Below are 20,764 nucleotides of genomic sequence, written 5' to 3'. Positions count from 1 at the left end.
AACCATAGATATAACGCTTTTGTAATGTTGGAAAGTTGAATTTGCCCGATTGAAATACGATGAACTTTTTCTCTCTTTTTATTTGGTTGCATTAAAGTTTGGAAAATGTATCATTTGAATCATCAAAAATGTGCAGCGACTGAATAAAAACATGTTTTGGTTGTTGATGAAGCCCTGATGTCGTTGGTCTAATAACAACCTTATTAATAAACCTTTCAATGACGCATCTTTTTAGATTGTTATCTTAGAATTCCTAACTGATCAAAAAATGTGCAGAAAACATCTTTTCAAATATGAGGATTTTACTTTCCAAGCATAATTCAATTACAAGCGAAATCCCTTATTTTCAGCCATTGTTCCATATTTGATTTCTTATGGTGAACATCTGTCGTTATGTTTGATTCTACATGGACTAAATTATTCATAAGTTGCTTCAACAATAATAAGACAAAGTCATAACTAGTTGTAGCAGAAAAATTGTACATTCTCAGTCAGAGTTGTAGGATCAAAAGTGAGTGTATAAGTTGATTCTGAGTCACCATGACACTGCAGAATATCACAGATTAAATTACCTTTACTCAGCTGTTAAAGTTTGTGTGTATTACCTCCATCCACGGCTGATTTGTGCTGTGATGTGAGTGTGTGTAGCGACACATCTACAGTGCATGTGTGTTCACGGTAATAAACATCAAGGGATCAAGAAAAGCTTGTTGACATCCCTCTCAATGCTCAGAGGTCACACTTCTCTGCTCAGATCTTGTTATCACTCTGCGGGGCCGAGTCGCACCGGAGCATCTTGTTCCTCTAAGGCTGTTAAAATTTTTTTTTTTTTAAAAAACGACACTCAGGGGAAGGCTCGCTGGGAATCAAACCACTTAGAAGTGAGTTTAGATAACACATAGAGAAAACACAGACACATATTACGTATCGATGATCCCCGATGAGTGGCTGGCTTTTGTACAACATGTCTGGGGCGTGTGTGTGTTTGGGTGTGTGGGTGTGTGTGTTTGGCTTTGTGACAAGTTAATGCAGCAACTCACTGCAATCATGAGCGAGTGTTCCCTAGACTTAACAGAGGAGAACGGCTTGTTTTGACAGCTATTAGTCACTACTGTAATGTAACAATAATTCTGTAATGATTGTGTAGTAAAAGAACAGTTACCCTCTTGTTATTAGAAGCTCCTTCAGTGAGCGACTAGTGATGCCATATGTTCCACTGAACCACTCAGGAGGTCCTTTGTTCCTGCTGCAGTCCCATATTGTAATGAACATTTTTAGTTGTGTTTCTGACTCATGGCTTTACATGATTATTCAAACGGTTTCAGTGGTGTTTGTTATTTATTTACTTGTTGTGTACCGTGATGTACTGTAGATATTATTTGTTGTGTGTATGAACTGACCGGGTGACAAATGAGTTTCCCCGCTGGGGATCAATAACGTTTTCTAATCTAATCTAGAAATGTGTGTTTACACTTCATATCTGGCCGGCTTTTATAAAGTAAATAATCGACTAAACCCTTCTTCATGAAGCCCAGCCGATTAATGCTTTTCTATACATCACACTCTTAAACATTTCCCTGTTAAAAAACGGTAAACAACTGGCAGTAGGGTTGCCAGGAAGTTACTGTTAAATTAACGGTATATTGCTGTTGCTGAAATTTACAGTTTGCTACTTTTTTTTGTAAATACAGCAAAAAACTGTTATTATAAACCCTAACAGGATCATACTGTTGAAATTTCCTCATAAATTTACAGCAATTCGTTAGAGTGCATGAAGAAAACAATAAAACGCTCTGTGGTTTAGATGACAATACTTGTCAATAAATGTGCATCATTTTGTGTACTGTGGCTTCAGTTATGAAATCACAGGTAGACTGTGACTAAAGCCCTGCCAGCTGCTGTGAATGCCACAGTAGCGAGTCACTGGCAGCAACTGAGCAATGTTCATACAATACACACATTCTCACTTGTTCTTGAACACGCACACACACAATATGTCGAGGGAAAGTTGTGTGTCCGGGTCCCTCTGCTCATTCGTTGTAATACTCCCATAATCCTTTACTCTGCAAAATGACACAGCTGCCAGACATATCCTCTCTGCTGGCGCCTCAAACCTCCACCCCTTTCCTCTCTCTCTCTCTCTCTCTCTCTCTCACTAACACACACTTTTTTTTTTACAACCCCGACATATCTTAAAACAACATCTATCCCAGTGGTCTGTCATGATTATTTCAGCACTGAAAGTCTATTAAAAGGATTCGATCATGTACACAGCACAAACATACCCATCCATCACCAGGAAAACGCCATAATTGGAAACAAACAGGATGTGCGGTGATCATTTGTCATCTAATTGTGACAGAATAGAAATCACTGAAAAAGGAAGATTAAACCACACACTTGCTTCATCAACATGCTGCACAAACTGTTTGCACCCTGTTTATGCAGCATTTTATTTAATTGGCAGATATTCATATGCACAGAAACTTTTGTGCTGAATGGTACTTTGACTTTTAATAAAAATCTGTGCATTTAGAAATGCCCTTTCCAGGTACATGAAGGAGAGAATGGCGGGGGAAAAAAAGAGAGAAGAAAATCAGGGTACAGCGTGCCCACATGCCAAGCTTGCTCTTCACTGATGCCAGTCTCTCCATCCAGCCAGTCCCTAGCAACCCTGTAACCCGGGGCGACAGGGCCTTGACGATGAACAGAACTCAGCGTTTCTCTGTTTGCTTTCTGCCAAGAGGTTGATAATGCAGAATCTTCAGAACACACAAACACACAAACAGACACACACTTCCTGCAAATAAGTTGCAAGTACACTATCATAGGTGCACAACATGAAAAATAAACTTGTACACATACACAGAAACACACTTTTTCCACTCTTATCCAAGTGATCAAGTTACAGGCAATATGTTAGCTAACATGGAGAAAAGAGAGATCAATATTATTACTCTAGCTATGCCATTTATTACCATGCAGCTAACAGCATGAGATATCAGAAAGACTGAATTCAGGGTCTATAAACAAACAAAAGCCAGAAGAGCATGACGTGCAACAAATTTAACACACACTTCAGCCTATTTGTTAAAATAATAATAATAATAATAATACAATTTTTGCCAAGTTTTTCAGAGAAAAAGACGAGCAGATTGTGCATTTGTCCTGACTTGAAGCCGCACTGTGATCTGCTTTTCTTCTGCAAATTCTTCTTGATTGAATCTGTTCACGCTCGGCTGACAATGTCAACTTCGTGAAGCGCAAGCGTTGCTAGCGTGCTGGAAAAAATGAGGGCGCTATATGCTAACTTCAGACCGTCAGCGGATGCACTTTGACAGCGCAGAAACAAGTGCTAAATAAAATTAAAATGTTCCAAGTGAACAGGCTGTGCTGACATCTGAACAAATGGGATGTGATGTTTCTGGAGCAGTGGTGATATCATTGGGGGGGGGGGGGGTTGTTATCATGGGAGGTGGTTAGTTTAATATCTTAGTTTAGCTTCTGTATATTGATTAAATATAAAAGCACATTAACTGACAGCTAATGTGTTTTAATGGTAGAACATTACACATTCTTACATAATCTCTCTGTGGGACTCTGCAGAGTTTTTTTTTTTATATGGTAAGCTAACTTTAATGGTATTCGGTCAGAGAGTATTGTTTGAGGAACAGGCAAAGCAGAGTCATTAGCAGTGTAGCTTTCAGCGTACAGCATGCTTAATGAGAGGGCACGGCCACGCTGTCTGAGTGATTAGTTGCTGTGGAGGCTCAGAGCCAAGAATGATGCGTGTGTGCACGAGGCGGGGGGTTTGAGCATTTGTGTGTTTGTGAGGGGGAAAGGGGGGGAATGTCTTGTAGTGTGTATGCAGCCTCTGAAAGTTTGGCTTCAAATAGTAATAATGCATTTATGATATCAAAGTTGGGAGTCTCATTAAAAAGCCATACAAATTTGATTTAAATAAATATGTTGCTTCAGTTGAAAAAAAGATTTTTTTGCAGTTTATTATTTTTCTGTCGACAGTGTGGGCGGGGCAGATCAAGTTTTGATTGACATTTCCCTGGCTATGCACACAGCATGTGACTATTAGCATAGCGCATACATTAGAAGTATGTTTAAGTAAGAAGGAAAATCCCTGCAATTCTGAAAACAATCGTTTCAGTTGGGAAATCCGGAGTTACAAAATGCTTTGCTATCCATATCAAAGTTAGCTTTAGAGTACACGTGAACAACGGCTGAGATGCCTTTTGTTCCAAAACTATGAATACAAGACCTTACATAACATAGCTAAGGAACTTTTTTTGATTTGGGTTTCCAGTTCCGTTAAAACTTAATCTTTGCGTCTTCATCCATCTATGTCACATAAATAATAATTTTAATACCCACTGACACCAAAACAACAGACAGAGCCAGAGATTTGTTTAAAAAGCCAAACCCTACTCACTTTGTTATTTTTATATATATATGTGGCATTGTGCGACTGAGAGGAGACTAAAAATAACCTTCATAACATGGTTGAAGAGAAGCTAATCCCTCAGACTCATTTGTTGCTTTGAATCAGGCTTTTAATTTACCGCTTTATGGTCAGGGACATGTATTTAATAGGCACAACTCAGTTGTGTGTGTGTGTGTGTGTGTGTGTGTGTGTGTGTGTGTGTGTGTGTGTGTGTGTGTGTGTGTGTGTGTGTGTGTGTGTGCAACACAAAGACAAGAGGAAAGGTGGCTGTGTGGAAATGGGAGAGGAGCAAACTGACACATAATACAAAGTGAGAGCTCCTGTGGAATTCCCCCATCCTGCGTCTCCCCTGCTTCAGCACTGCAGCCTGTTTTTATCCAACGAGACGCAGGAGGACTGAACCGAGGACTATTTACTGCGAGATAAAAACAGGCTTCATCAGACCTTCTTTATCGCTTCTGACAACTTGAGAGGGAACAATTCACTGAGCATTTTACTCAAATCAGAGCAGCAAGTTAGGCAGCAAAGCTCACTGGGAAAAAGGGAAACACCTACAAGCAGCTACAGGGTCAGCTCAATTTCAGGATCAGCTCATATTTATTACATGTTTTAGTCTAAATCACCAAAAAGTTGTGCCTTTAAGTCAGGGTTATATTACATTATAAAAAAATGTAGCTGACTCCTGATTTGATGCTTCTTTTTGTTTTGTGTCATCAGAAGGAAGCCAAAATGTGTCATCCAACTTGTAGTTATTGAGATCTGGCTCAAGCTGCGTCGTTCAATCAATCAAGAGAAAATCAAATGGTATTATTTTGGGGCCTTTCATTGGACAGGACAATGGACAGAGCAGGAAATCAGGTAGACAAAGAGATAGAGAAACAAAAATGGAGTTAAACCTATAGGCCGTCTGAGGACGAACTCCTCTGTACATGGGGCACACGACCTAAGTGCTAAGCCAACCAGCTCCCAAAGCAGTAAATGTTCTGAACATAAAGTAGATGAATGATCTACTGTAAGTCATTTTTCAAGCAGGCAGATTAAAAAATGTGCTGGTCCCAGCTTCTTACATGTCGGGGTACAAAGGTTTTATTTTGTTATTTGGGGCATCTGTTGCTCAGTTGTAAAAGTCGGCCGTCTCTCAACTGAGAGTCTGGGGAGTTTGATCCACAGCTTCCTCTGTGCAGGGGCAGACTGAGGTGGTTGCTCTGTGTCCAAGTGTCCTTGGGCAAGATACTGGACCCCAAACTATTCCCACTGCTACACCAGCAAAGTGTGAATGGAATAGCCCTGTTGGGCAGTTGGGCACTTCACGTTGCAGCCTCTGCCGGCAGGGTGTAAATGGGGGAATGTAACAGTACAAGGGTACACAAAGTACAAGGATCAGGTTCTTCTTTTACTCAAGAAAGCAGAGTTTCAAAGCGATCTGCATGCTGAGTTTGTTTTGTCTGTTATGTCTGGCAAACCAGCATCAAGTAAGGTCCGATTACAACTTGGATTTCCTGCTGTCAGTTCCTGCTCTGTCGGAGAGTTGCCATTGGCTCATTTAGCCTGAATTCCTTCTCCGCCTCTCCGTTTTCTTCCGCTCTCCTGAGCTCCATCCTTCTCTTCCTACATTCCTCTGGATCCAGAGACATACCTGAATTCAAATCTGCATGAGTCATACCCAAACCTCCACCTAAACTAGAGCCTTTAAAACAGTTCAACATTTATCTCCTCACGTTCTCTCTGAAGGAGGATTCATGTTAGAGTTTCTCTTCACCGTCTGCGCTGCATACAAAGACAGTTTGCAGATGATGAAAGAATGTTTCCTGCAGAGTTTAAGCCCTTCAATGGGAATTAGTCCTCAACATTGACCTTCTTACTAAACTCTGGTAAATTGAAAACATTTCTACACACAGATAATTAATTTATCACCCTCTTTTCTTTCTTATTCTATTTTCCACTGTCCTCCTTACTTCTTGTCAGCATGCTCTTCTTTTCATCTTCACCCCCCTCCCCCTCTAATCCTACATTTTCTTTAACTTTTCTCTCCTCTCATCATTTCCTCTCCTCGGTCCCTGTTGGTAAAAAAAAAAGCTCAGGGGGTCTGGCTTTGGTTCAAAACCTTTTTAATGTCGCTGTTCAGTGCAGCTCAGCGGGGCACCCTGCTGTGGTCGCTCCCTTCAAGTTCACATCTCTCTTCACTCAAACCATCAACCCCTGTCTCTCTCTCTTTCTCTCTCTCCTTTGTACTGGAATGATTTCCTTCATCCGAAGCAGGAAAGTAAACCACTTTCATCTTCCTCTCCTCTTTTTTTTTGTTACTCTTGTAGAAACTCCAACCCAGTATTCCAAGAAAGGGTGCAGCTTCCGCAGAGCAACACATGCATTAAAGCTTTGTAGGCATTTCTTCAAGCGTGCTACCTCCTGGGCCAAGTGTGCACTCTTCAACACCTTACTGAGCGGTAAAAAAAAGAATTGTCAAGATAAGCATTTGATGGAGTAAGGTGTAGATGCAACAACCTGAGCACAGCACATTAACCTCTGATGTATTCTATACCCTCTCATAAACCCTCTCAGCCACAGGCTCTTGTTTTTATAAACTGCATTCCTTTTTTCTGAAACCTGGGATTCTGTAGATCATTCGATTAGAAAACGAGAGCAGATTATTGAACAAATATAGCTTCAGCTCAACTCAAGGCTAGGTATAGTATGAAAATGTTCTTCACAGATCCGATTAACATGTGATGAGAGACATATTCAGATCATATTGTACAAGTGAAATGCTGAATTGTTCCTGCTTGCATTGTAAAAGTTAACAATTCTAACCATAAAATGATCCTTAATATCCTTAAAAGTTTTAAAAGTATCCATTATGCACATGTGAACTGGTAGAATATAATCAATGTTAACCCTAAATGAAACAGAAGTCAAATGCGAGTTCTTGAAAATTTTACTGAAGTGCATTACACTATATGATAATAATACAAGACAACAATAAACATACCAGTTGCTGATATACGAGCTTTAGTTCCCAAATCACAACAATAAGTGTTCTGCATGCCTCACTTTAAAGAACAGATTTGCTTCCCTTCATTCATTTCACAACAACAAACAGAAGTTGTCAAATGTCAAAAATTGAAACAGGCGTGCTCATTCCAATATCTGCAAAATATGAGACTATGTCACAGCAATAGAGCGCCACAGGAATGAGTCCTAAAACCCGGAAGTAAGTTAGTATTTGAGCGCCATGGGGTCTAACGTCTAAAAGTCAACGGGGATTTTGAATGGGTTTGTGGTTAGACACCTGAAATAAGGTCTGTGGTTAACACAAGCTGAAGAGATGTTGGTGTTTTGTTAGACCACATAAACTATGTTTGGTAATACCCCCACTTGTGAATTTTGAAGTTTTTACGCCTCTTTAAAAAGGCGGTTGCTAACAAGTGGCTAAATGTGACTACAGTGGTTGTCGGGGACATTAAATGTCATCACGCTGGACACAGAGCGCGGGAACTCTCTCACTAGTCGGAGATGTCTCCTGTAGGTTTAATCTTTAGGTTAAGGTGAATATTATGTTAGTAAACTATTTATTAAAGGTCCCATATTCTGCTTTTTCTGGTTTTACATGCTCTTTAGTGTGTTTTCCAAGTGTCCTGTGCATGTTTAGGCACATCTATGTGCAAAAATTCAAAGTCTGCGTAAACACGGCTTCTCCTACCCCCTCCTGTTAGCTGTAGCATTAGCTGCACGTAACGCTCGGTTCTAGCCCCCCTCGATAAAAATGTGTCAGTCCGACGTCATTGTCAATGTGAGATCACTGATCTAAGACCATTGGCTCGTTGTGGCGAGCCCTGCAGCTCATGTTGCACGCCCGTTAACTTGCCGATATGCCGTAGCCTGCGGTAGCACAGTAGTGCTAAGGTGCTAATGTTTATGCTCCCCTCGGACGGAGCCAGTGGCTGCATTCCAAATATGGTAAAAGAGGCGGGACATTTCCGAGAAGCGTGCTGAGCAACTGACCAATAACGACAGAGCAGATCGGCAGACCAATCAGAGCAGACTTGGCCCACGTGGGGTCTAACAGTGTGGGCTCAGCAGAGTGTAGCTGACAGACTCAGAGCGTAGAGGGAGCAAGGAGGAGCAGTACATGAAAACAGACACTTTTTTCAGACTTTATCTATCGTGAACGTACAAAAGTAGGTACATAGATTAAATATACAAACCCCAAAAAGGGCAGAATATGGGCTCTTTAAGGTACGTGGATTAGTTTATCTGAGATCGTCTGAAGCATAACGCTAGTGACGTCACAATCATCCGACCATGGTGTAGTTAGCTTGTAGCATAACGTTAGCTTTATGATCATATTCAGAATATGAAGTTTACATGCACACAGAGAAACCTGGTTTTTCATACCCATGTATACATGATAAATACCAGTATCCAGGTTTCTGATTACTGCATATCACAAAGGCGCATGTGATGTTTATTTTTTACAACAAAAAACGCAGCAATTTTGAAATCTGAGAAATGAGATAACTGTGGCTTATAGTGGGCTTAGCATTATTAAATGCCAACATCACATGTGGATACCACATATTGCACAGTCACCTCATTTCCAGCAACGGGAGAAGAGAGCAACCGCACATTTTGGCGTTGTGCAGCTAAGAGAATATTCAACATGTCCTCACTTCTAAATGCTGTTGGTAACATGTTTGTTTTGCTGATGAGTCACTTGGCTGAGGCGGCGCCTGCGCAGGTAGTCCGTATCTGTCAGAAACAAGGGTAAGGCGAATAAATGCCACTGTATCCGATTTTCTTTCGGAATTCTCCAGGTAGCAAAATCTGGTTTCTCAAAATCGGGGTAAGTGCTTAGCCCAGTTTCTGAAATCATGATCACTGATGATGCACAACACAAAAATGAGATGCTCTAAAACCAAATCAAAACCAGGATACCAAAGTCCATGTAAACGCTACTTCTGGTATAGCCAGGCTGTGCTTTAACATTATTATTAAGCATTTAAAATGTAAGGCATTGAAAATATAAAGCAATCCTACACATGTTTTTTTAAACATGTATATCTTTACTTATAAAGAATAATAAAGCATTTACAAACCATCAATAAAGCCATTGGTTACAACATATAAACCCTTTAAATATTGTTAACCAATAACATATACATAATTCAAGGCAATATGCAGCATATCTGTACTTGATGCAACAGATGCTTGTTGCTAAAATCAGATCTCTGTTTGACAATTTCAATACTTATCAAAATAAATAAAACTCAACATTCCCTCCTTTTCTTAACAGGCAGCATTTAGTGAATGTTCCAGCACAGTGAACCAAACTATTTACTTTTCATGAGCGAATCTTAAAAAAACATCAGCGACCAACTGTCCAGGGACTGAAAGGCCCATAACTTCAACTTCAACAATCCCCTCTTTGTTCTCCCACTTGGCTCAAACATCTTTTCTCTGATTCTATTTACTCTTTCATTCAGACCTCTCTCTGCCCAATTCCCAGCCCGTGTCACTCTCTCCATCTCCACATCTCTCTCTCTCTCTCTTTTATTTCCCCTTCCCTCCTTTACGTTTTCACATTGCCTTTGTTGTCCCTTGGTCTGGATGGTGAAGCATATTTAACCGCAGCTAGTGAAGCAAACAAGACGCCTATTCAGAGACGGAGATGAGGGAGGAGGATGAAGAATCAGAGAGAAACAGAGCGAGACGGAGAGTAAACTCCCTGGATGACTCGCAGATATCAGTTAATAATCTCCTTCAAAAAAAAGGCAAACACTGCTAATGGCTATAATTACATCCTAATAAAGATTTCCCACAATTCTTGTGTTTTTAAATTGTTTTATGCAGGCACAACAACACACACTCATCTCACTCTCATAGTTCATTAACAAATCTGTCCCTGCAGTAAACAGTCATTTGCAAACAGGCTGAAGGCGACTTCTCTCTGCGGAGAAAAATTGATATAACCAGTGGCTCATTTCCTCTAAAAGCAGTCACATAATGGCTTCAAACAATCGCACACTCACACAGATAAAAATCTTCTCACTTCCTGCATTGCTAATGTCTATATGAGTGCAGAGTCATGGTTGTTGGTAGAATTGTTCATTCCTTATCAAAGAAAAAAACAGCACGACAAATCATCCAAATTTCAACTATTAGCTACTTCCTGTTTCAAAACTGTGGGGATTGAAGATTTGTTTTTAGCTAATTGGGCACAAAAACAAACAAATTAAGGATATTACCTTGGCCTCTAGGCTGAATTGTTTTTTCCATTTTCTTGCAATTTATGGACTGCAATTATCAAAGAAAAACTAAAACATGCTACTTTGTTGAAGTCTTGCACTCTGATTGGCTTACAGCTGAAACAACAACTCATCCATATGCATTCTTAGCTGGCTGTTGCTGTGTGTTGCAACTTCATTAGACTCAACTGTGTCAGAAAATCGTGATTAAGCCGTTTGTTCCGGTCAGTGCCACACCAGTGTCTGTCTTTATCAGCCTAAATGTGGGTAGGATTTCTAGTTTTGCCTGCAGCTGCTGATGCTACATTCAATTACTTCAAGTAGACTATACTTTCCCAGCTTCTCCCATTATGTCACGGTTGTTTTCAACAATGATTCAGCTGGATGAAGGATTTACACTTAAGTAAGCGGCAGCTCAGCTTGCAGCCCAAAAAGCCTTCCAAAACAGCATGCGGGACAAAACCTCCATCTTGAATGTGCAACTACTTAGTTGAGTGTTTGTCCCAGTTTCAATGTTTTGAAGAGGAAGAGACCTCTGCAGATACATTAGTTCCTTCAAGGTAAACATGACAACCTCATAAAAAATGAACACTGGAGCAGGGGCATGTCCACACTTTATGACGGGGGAACTGACTGATGCAGGGATGAGCAAATACACACAAACAAACACACACACACCGAACGAATAAGTGGCTTTCATTTACCCTTTCTATCACCACTAACCATACCAAATAACTACAAAAATTATGGTATCAAAAATATTTTCAGGTGGATACTTGTTTAAATGTTTTAAGTAACTAAGTGGCCAACATAAATGTTTTAATTCTTTAAGGTCTCAGAAAGAAGATGTATGTTCAAAGGCTAAATTTAAAGCACGGGAAAAAGTAAATGTCCCGACAAGACAGATAGCCAATCAAAGGTTGTGATTTTGGGATAGCATCTGGTTGGCAAAACAGATTTCAAAGAGGGCGACCACCTCGACCTGCCCGCAGACTGATGGAAGTTTCACCTAAAAAGAAAGCTAGCAGAAGCTCAGCTAGCAGACCCCACCTGAAGTCCTGTTGCCAAGGGTAACAGAGAGAAACAGATTTTTCTCTTGCTTCTAATTTATCACTGTTTTTTTAAACAGTTTTAATCAACAGGTTTGTTTGTTTTTTGGCATCAGTGACAACCTTCTGAACGACACTGAAGGGTCGTTTTGTTGGCTGGTTTAGCAATACTTGTGCCCTTCCTTCATTCCTTTGTGTTCAGAGACGCACCTTAAAAAAAACAACCAAATATTCAGATATTGAACTTTTTCGCAATACAACTCGTGTTCTTTTTGAGCCATAATTGTGGACCTTTTGGGGGCACTTCTACTCAAAACCGACCCTGGAAAGCTTCTTTTTTCACATAATTTCATAAAGCTTGTTTCTGTTCTTGACCGTCTCTCACTACAATACTCTATTTAAGAGCAAATCACTAAAAGGAAAAACAGTATGAGAGACTGGCCATGTCATTTCTTTGTCATTACTACTCACTCTGTTGCATTTTATCAGAGTGCACACACAGCAGAGCACGTACCCACACCTTGTTTGTCTACGGCTTATATTAATAAGTCGGTGCCCGTACAGATAACGGGGCCATTTCCTATTATGAGCCTGCTTGGGGAAAAGGGAAGAGGGAGTATACGCTTTACTTGTAAGCAGGACAGACTGTCTTTGTGTGTGCGTGTGTTGGTGTGTATGTGCCTGACTCCTGCTCAAAATCGATGCTAGAGGCAAAGATTCAGGTTTTTAAAGACGGAAAAACGAAAAAGAAAGGACAGCAAAAGGGTGGCAAAGAGTGCAAAAGGGAAGGAGCAGAGGAGAGATGTGAGATAAATATAAAAAAGAGGAATGGAAAAGAGACACATAAAAGGGAAATGTGAATAAGCAGAAACATAGTGGCAGGAGGTTGGAGAGGAGGAGAGTTGGAATGCCAGGGCAGATGAAGAGGAGGGACAGGTGGATACAGGAGAGCAAAGTGAACTGGTGAGAAGGTGGAGTAGCCTGAAAATGAGGAGAGAAACGGAAGCTGGGAATGGCAGTTGAGTGAAAGAGAGAAAGAGAGAAAGAGTAAAATGGTGCCAGACAGCCTGAGGTCCTTAGTGATGGATGGAAACCAATCTACGGCCCGTCGCATCCTTCATCAGCTGAGGCGAGCAAACAACCGCCCTGCAGAGCTCCAAATCTCCCCATAGTGTCACCTGATGTGTGTGTGTGTGCTGTTCAAATACAGGAAAACATGGAAAACACAGACACGCTTATTATCTGCATGCATGTTAACAAATGCTAAATATATTCACACACACGGACGTCACAAAAGCAAAGCAACAGTCATGTCTTTGTCTGGTCGTCGCGTCCTCAATGACCCTCATTCAGACACAGTTATAAACTCAACTGATTTTTTTTCCCCTCTCTCCAAACACATGATGTCAAACCCCTGACCCCATGAACACATGGGGACTTTACACACATGAGAAGAACACTACTTCACTCTATTGAGCATTTAAAAAAAGAAAAAATGAACTTGTTCCTTGCTCTGTTTTTTAAAGAAAAGGTGCTGAAGAGAAATACTCGAAAAAAGTGCAAACAAAGACAAAGGTTGATCATATTCAAAGAGTCACACAGGTGAGTGAAACAGTGTGCCTGTGAGTGTGTGTGTCCGCATGCTTCACTGCTTTGCCCAGCAGAGTGTGAGATGAGGATCCTCCCCTTGGGTGACATTATAGCACCCCACCCTTGCAGTGTGCGACTGTGTGCGAACGTCTGCTGCATCAGCAGCACTTTACAGCGAGCAGAGGGAACAGTCTGCACACGCTCAGTTCACTCACCTGTGTCTATACTGTCCATCACCTCACCTCTGCCTTCCTTGCACTCTGTGTGTGTGTGCTGCTGATCATTTGGCTACCGGAGGTCGAAGATAGCTAACCATGAAACAATTGAATAACTAGTCCAACATGACTTACATGGAATTTGAATGAGCTGAACTTGATCAGATATTTCTGGACCTGTTTTTTATGATAAATCTAACCTGATAGTTCTCAATATACATTTTTTTTTTTTTTAAAGTGAGGTGTGCAAAAAAAAGGCCCTGTGCTCAGAAATACTTTTTGGAAATGAAAATGAATACGCCATTTTTTGTTTAAGCGTTTTTCAAATCAGAAATCACAGAGACAGCTCTTACAAACCGAAACGTTAAACCCTTATAAAGGTCGTCACCTAGCTGGTTAGCCCTTAGCAGTTGTCAAACATGCAGGGATATTTATGCGCTTGTTACACCTTGTCTGTCTCTGTGCATGCCTGTGTGTGTGTATGTCTAGCTACCACGGTCTCTTTACATGTCTGCTCTGACTAGCTCTATACATCATTCTATATCCATCTTCCACAGCTGAGTAATGTTTTTATTGCTGAAGAGGACCAGGTGATGAGCCGATGTGTTGGATAGAGCTGTAGTCGTTTCCATGTAAAAGGATGCAAGTTATTTCAAATTCTTCTAACGTCTCTCTTTCTCCCTCTCCCACCAAGTTACCGTGTTACCCACAATCCTTTGGAAAAGGGACTGTGATTTCCCATTAGAGCTTCCCCTGGGCAATCTTAGTTAATCGCATCCGCAGTGTTTACTTGCCTTGAACAAGCCACACTCTGCCTCAAAACCCCTCTCTCTCTCTCTCTCTCTCTCGTCTCACTGAGCTGAGATCTGTTCCTGCATTGGAGCAGAAAGTGAGAGAGAGAGAGAGAGAGAGAGAGAGAGAGAGAGAACACGGCGCTGCAGAGGAGTCGAACACAAAGTGAAGCACCAAGTTATCCTCGAGAAAATTGCTGAGGGCCACCCTGAGTTGTTAACAGTGTGTTAGCCTGTGTACTGTATGTATAAAAGAGGTCAACGACTGTGCAATGTGTGTGTGTAAGTGGAAACTCGAGTATTGGACGTTGTGTATGAGTTGAGTATGTCCATATCATAGGACTTATATCTGTAGATTTGTGGGAATAACATGTGGGTGCATGTTTGCCGCATGTCTGTTAGCAGTTTTGAGTGTGTGTTTGTGTGTGTTTGTTTCAGGGCAGGATGCCAGCTACTGTATGTCAGGACAAACAAGTCTGACTTCAACAATGAGAGACATGTTGCTCGTAAAGACACACACACACACACACACACACACACACACACACACGGTATTCTTACATAAACCTTCGACTCTGTTTATTATCTCAAAGGTGTTGTTTATTGCATTTATAAAGGAAGAATAAACATATACAAAGAAACTTAAACGAGCACAAACATGGTTAAAATGACACAAATAAAAACTTGTTTTAAACTGTAACTTTATTATGAACAACGGATATGAACTCATAGGTTGATGCAACACCAGTCCCTAAACCGGAGCCTGGAATGAAATGTATTTAAAGCTCCTGTGAGGAATTTGAAGCTGGTTATGAAACAGCAGGAAATTAAAACTAATGCATGTGTATGACCTCCAAAAGCAAACAAGAGCTTCAGAGAGCAATTCAATTACTTTTATTTAGGTAATTTCACGTCTGTCACCAGTACCGAGGGGCAATGTGTCAGATGAGACAATTGACAAATAGGGATGTGTGAGTGTTCTGTGCATTTGTTTTGACTGTTTTAACTTATTTTAATTGTATAGCTCTTTGGTTTTTTTTTAAAAGTGCTGAATAATTACAGTTATTAAAAGTAGTAGTACTTTAGGGATGGGTAATGATTTGCAAATACTTGAATAGTCAATCATTTATAGTGTCCATACAACTTATAACTCATCTTAAAAATATTGTTTTCTATTATTTTACCTGTGCCAGATGTTGGCTGCAGTGTATCTGAAAGCCGTTTGCTAACCACCATGATATAACAAAAGAAGAAGAAAGCATTAAACCGACTGAGCATTTCCTAACTTCAAGAGCAATCTGATTTACTTAAACATTGTTAAATTCAATAGATAATTTTAGATGAAAAAAATGGCCGTGACTGGGATGCTAAATCAGCTTAAATGTTTTTTTGTTTTTTTTTAAATCTACATCTGTATGGTAGAACTCATTCCGAGTTGCACGATAAAATTTCAAAATAAGGGAGGGTGAGACTTTTTTTTCAGCAAACAGAACGTAAACATTAACAGGAAAAAAAAAAACAGCAAAGAGATTAATCATCCCTCTTTGTCCAGAGGAGGCGCCAAAATCCACAAAAGCCACAGCTTCCTGGAGCTCTGCATAGCATCAGAAGGAAAAAGCTATAAAAATGAAGAACTACATTTTTTTTCCCCTTGATGTTAATGTTTACAACATTAACGACGCAGGTCAGTAGATGTGTGATGCCTCAATGATTTTATCTGTCATTGCCTAACTCGTTTTAATATTCAACATGTAGGTAGTTTCCCCGCACGGAATAAGCAGCCTCTTCATTTCCTGTTCTTACTAATGTGTGAAAGAAAAAGAAATCAAACTGAGTATATCTCATCTATCTTTCCTGACATGTGCTGTTTTCACTGTGGGCTTTTGGAATTCCTTAGCAGACCTCTCCTCTACAACTGGTGAAGCTCCATACGCTTGTCAATTGCACCATTATGTGGACAGTGTATGTGCATCCTTTCAGAAGAAGATGCACTTATTGTGGCCTACTAACTAGCACAAATTGGGATATCAAAAAGCCTTTGTGTCCTCTACACCAAACGGAACAAATGAAAAATCTATTCTGCAGAGGTCAATAGTGTTAAGGAGAATGACAGGAGCTACAGCTCTAACCTAAGTGATCGATATCCTCTATTTATGATTAGAATAAATGTCTCAATTTTTATTATCTGCTTCTGTCATAACCTCCATCTAATTGCTTTTTTTTTTTCCATTTTCAATTCTGCAGCTTCACTTTCTCCGTCTGCTTCTCTGAACACTCTGATCTTTACAAGCAGAGGAGACGTGGCATTTTCATCAAACCCCCCAGGGTGAATAAGTGCAAAGTCAATGATCGTTTTCTCCACCAGCAGCGAGCTCCTCTGCTTCCTAAAATATCAGACCTTATAGAGTGAATTACAGTTGAAAGATAAAAGGAATCAATGGAACGAAGTGCTGAATCTAAACGATGCAAAACCCAAATAATCGCCCAAAAATATTTAATATAGAGACTTATTGCATTGCAGTTTGGTGGATCCTGAAAGTAATCCATTTTGAATACACAGTACAGGCTTTATGTGGTGGTAGGAATTGGTTCTTACACCCTGTTGGTTCAGCCCATAAAGCTGCATGTATCTAATGCTACTACTGTACATGCTATAAACACAAACATACTTGGGTGTTTCCTTGACAGTTTGCAGCTAACAGCCCACAGATGCATCCCTGCATGCACCATCATTTGTCAACTGCTAAATGGGAGATTTCCTCTTTCTTAAAGCAGTAAACCCACATGAACATGAGAACGTGCCTTTTGGCACAGTTGACAACAAGTTCAAGATGAGTAATGCGAAAAGAAAGCAGAAATCAGCCCAGGCGTTTCATTTGTTATGAATACTTTTTATCAATTTGTAGCCTATTTACGAGCACCTGATAACAAAAAAAAACACACCAGGATGTTATAAAGCAGGTACTCTTTGTAGTACCCAACATTAATAAAGCACATGGCAACAAGGCAAGTGAAAACTTCCTTTTAACAGGCAGAAACCTTCAGCAGAAGCAGGCTCATTTGTAACCGCAGTCTTCCTTGATCAGTCATAAAGTGCATAAAGCAGGGCTTCTACTTTGCTTATGTTTTGCTTCACACTTAGACAATACTGAGCAACATAAAAACACAGAAATGAAATCTATACAAAATCCTCTCCTGACCAACGTGGCAAGAACGGCCTCCAATAATTACATTCAGCTCCTCTGTTTTGTTCCGTTCCAGATCAATGAAAGAGAAAATACTCTTCCCAAAAAACCGCACACACTGTTGCAGTATTTTCATATCAGAATCCTGCTCATTACAAAAGCAAGTTTGACATTTAACCAACATTTACAGCATCGTTCATTTCCTCCATACTCAGCCCTCGGTGTGACACCCTGAGGTGTGTGTCTCAGATGGACAGGGGTGTCAAACAGGGCGTGAGGGTAATTGTAAAACCTGGGGTGCAGAGCCAAAACGCAGCGCTGTTTGCCTACCAATGATAGGACTGTGATTCCTGCTTGTTGAAGCCTAAGTGAGTGTGAAATGTGTGTAGTCTGCTAAACGACATCTTGACAGCCTATGATGACAGCCTCACTTCCACAGCAGTCGGACAAGAGTGGGATTTAAACTGTATTCTTTCTGCTGCAGCACCTCCAGGCCCGTCTGAGCTGCATCACCGTGTCCTGCATCAGTCCGGACCCATTATGAGCACTTTTAATGAGTGCTGAATTACAAACAGCTGTTCAGCCTCTCTCCGCCCTGAATAGAGAACAGCTCGGGTCATACTAATGATTTCTACAAAGTTATTTTACCGCAAGGTGCTATGAGTCAAAAGCCTCCGGCTCAAACTGATGAGTTGGAAAGTTCTGCTTCCTGAACGCAACTGGCTAATACTGAAAGGAGTGTTTTAGATACTGTTGGAGGAAAAACACTTTGTATCTTCTTGAGAGTTAGATGACAGGCTTGAAACAAATGTAAATCAGCTACAATACAAAGCTGGATGATTGTTATTAGCTTAGCATAAAGACTGGAAAACGGAGGGGAAAAGGTAGCTTGTCTTTGTCCAAGGAAATAACATAACACTCACCAGCACCTCTGAAACTGACATGGCAAATCCCCTCTGTGTATTTCTAACAAGTCCTTAAGTGTAAAAATGTAAAATGTGCTTTAAAGGAGGTATGTTTTGCTGGACTTTTGACCTGGAACACATGACGTCTTGGCATCTCCACTGCATGGTTTCTAAACTAGGTGAAAATTTAAAAAGCAATTTGCAGTTTTTTATCGTATATGTTGTATACGTATCAAACAAACAAGATAAGTGTTGTAGAGCTCCTTGAAAGCAGACCTTTTTTAACCTTGCTGTTTCCTATTATCGCCAGTCATCATGCTAAGATAAGCTAGGCTAAGATAGGCTAGGCTAAGCTAACCAGACGCTTGCTCTGGCTTAAGCATTGTAGTAGAAGATATAACCCTCAGTACACTAACTTCCCAGTCCTGTCATGGCTCTTCAAAATTATAATCAGTTCACTCTTAAGAAAGAAAGGCTAAGTGTTGTTTGCTGAATAACCTGTCTCTTTTAGTAATGTGTCTACATGTAACACCTTCAGCGATAAGGCGCCCCTTGACCCAACAAGTAATCACAATATCATTTTATCAAGATCTTTTCCATTTAGCTGGATGTTGTCAGAGGCTATACTCTCCTAGCCGAGCTGGATGGTTAAATGTTTGGACGGCTTGAATGCAGTCCTCTCAATGAAGGTGTGAGTGAACAAAAGGTCAAATCAAACTCCTTCCTTGGACTTGTTGATGCAGTTTGGTAGAAACTGCTTTGTGGACGTCCTTGACCCTTTTTGCTCTTCGCTCACTCATCTCTGTTCTACATGCAACAGCTGCATGTACTCAACCTTGTCTGCATCCAAATACCGGAGTTGGCTGCATGCTATGAATACAAGTCTGAGGTTAAAACTGTCACAAAGCATCTGCCATGGTTCCGTCCCTGCTGCCACATACTTACGGTGCAGTCCAACAGAGACAAAGATTTACATCCAGATCTGACCCTTTGACTCGTGAGTGTTATAAGCTGCAAGACCCCCCCCCTTCCACTTTCTTATATAAACACATAAGACAACAAAGAAGATTCAGGGATGTGTTTGAGAACATCGCCTTGTTTACATGCCCGACTCAAGCTTGCATGCTTGATGTCAATAAATGAACACTCATTACTGGTTCAGGTTTACAGATTTTGGAGCGGTGGGTACTTATTTACTTTATTACCATTTTAAAATGTCAGGGGGAAACAGCTATTTCATTAATGTTTAGCCAAAACATGAGGAAGTGCAGTGAAAGCAAAAGGGAAGCTATAACAAAGTGCAAATTGTGTTTGCTGGATTGAATGTCAACTTCTGTGGAAGCTGCAGGGTAGATGAGGCTGCCAACAGCTCCTATTCAATAACCGAACACATCAACACAGACTGAAGGGAGGGAGGGGGTCTCTATTGGTGGCATTTAGCTTTGTGTGTCTGTGTGTGTGTGTGACAGAGAGAGAGAGAGTTTCGGGGGGGGGAAAGAGAAGTCTAAAAGAGCTGACAGAGTGTTAAAAAGTAGTGTTTATTTTAGTCATGTCACCAGATTTGAACTTCTCTTTACATGTACAGAGTAAGATGATTGTATCAGTGTGTGTCTCTACTTCACCATACAACGACATGAGTGTATTCATGTGTGAATGATTGCTGTAAGGGGAAAAAAAGCCCATGTACTTGTCAGAATGAATGAGGGGGACAGTTCTGCTAATGCATGTGCAAGGATATCCAGAGGGCTCTGCAATATCCACAACACGACCGTCCATGCAGTATAGTGTAAAATGTGTGTGTGTGGCGCGCGTGTGCAAGTTAAACCAGTCTATCTGTCACTGTCCCTATGGGGGAAGTTGATTTGCATCTACAACAAGTGCAGGCGTATCTGATTGGACGTCATGTAGATCAAATAGTTTCTCATGAATGTTTTGGTGTACCTTTAAAAAAAAAATGTTTGAGAAGAAATATAGGCTACCAAATATGACTTTATTTTTTGGTTTAAATAGCCTAAGTACACACTTAACAACAGAGGGCTGTGTAGTCAAGAGGGAGGAGATGATACAGAAAATTAAGACTCAGTGGTCCTGGTAGCCTATGAGGTTGTTGCCACAGCTGTATTTTATAAACCTGGATAATATTGAGTTTCCCCCTAAATAAAATAATAAAAAAATTAAATTCAGCAGGCTTAATGACTGAAATGCACAACAGATAACAAGTTAACGGCCATGCATAAAGACAGACACCGTTTAATACGATTATTAACCGGAAACGTGAAATATTTAAGTAGAAGGCAACAAGTCCCTGTTCCTGCTCCTCTGACACCGCTA

The 20,764-nt window shown here is 40.5% G+C and overlaps 1 protein-coding gene across 2 annotated transcripts in view; it reads right to left on the bottom strand.

Moving 5' to 3' along the window:
- pag1 (phosphoprotein membrane anchor with glycosphingolipid microdomains 1) overlaps positions 1-20,764 on the bottom strand; it is a 56,690-nt gene that overhangs the window by 35,458 nt on the left and 468 nt on the right. The gene's annotated exons all lie outside the window — the stretch shown is intronic.

This window comes from Labrus bergylta, chromosome 19, assembly GCF_963930695.1.
Source record: "Labrus bergylta chromosome 19, fLabBer1.1, whole genome shotgun sequence".
Classification (NCBI taxonomy): Eukaryota; Metazoa; Chordata; class Actinopteri; order Labriformes; family Labridae; genus Labrus; species Labrus bergylta.
This window is presented reverse-complemented; position numbering and strand designations above follow the sequence as displayed.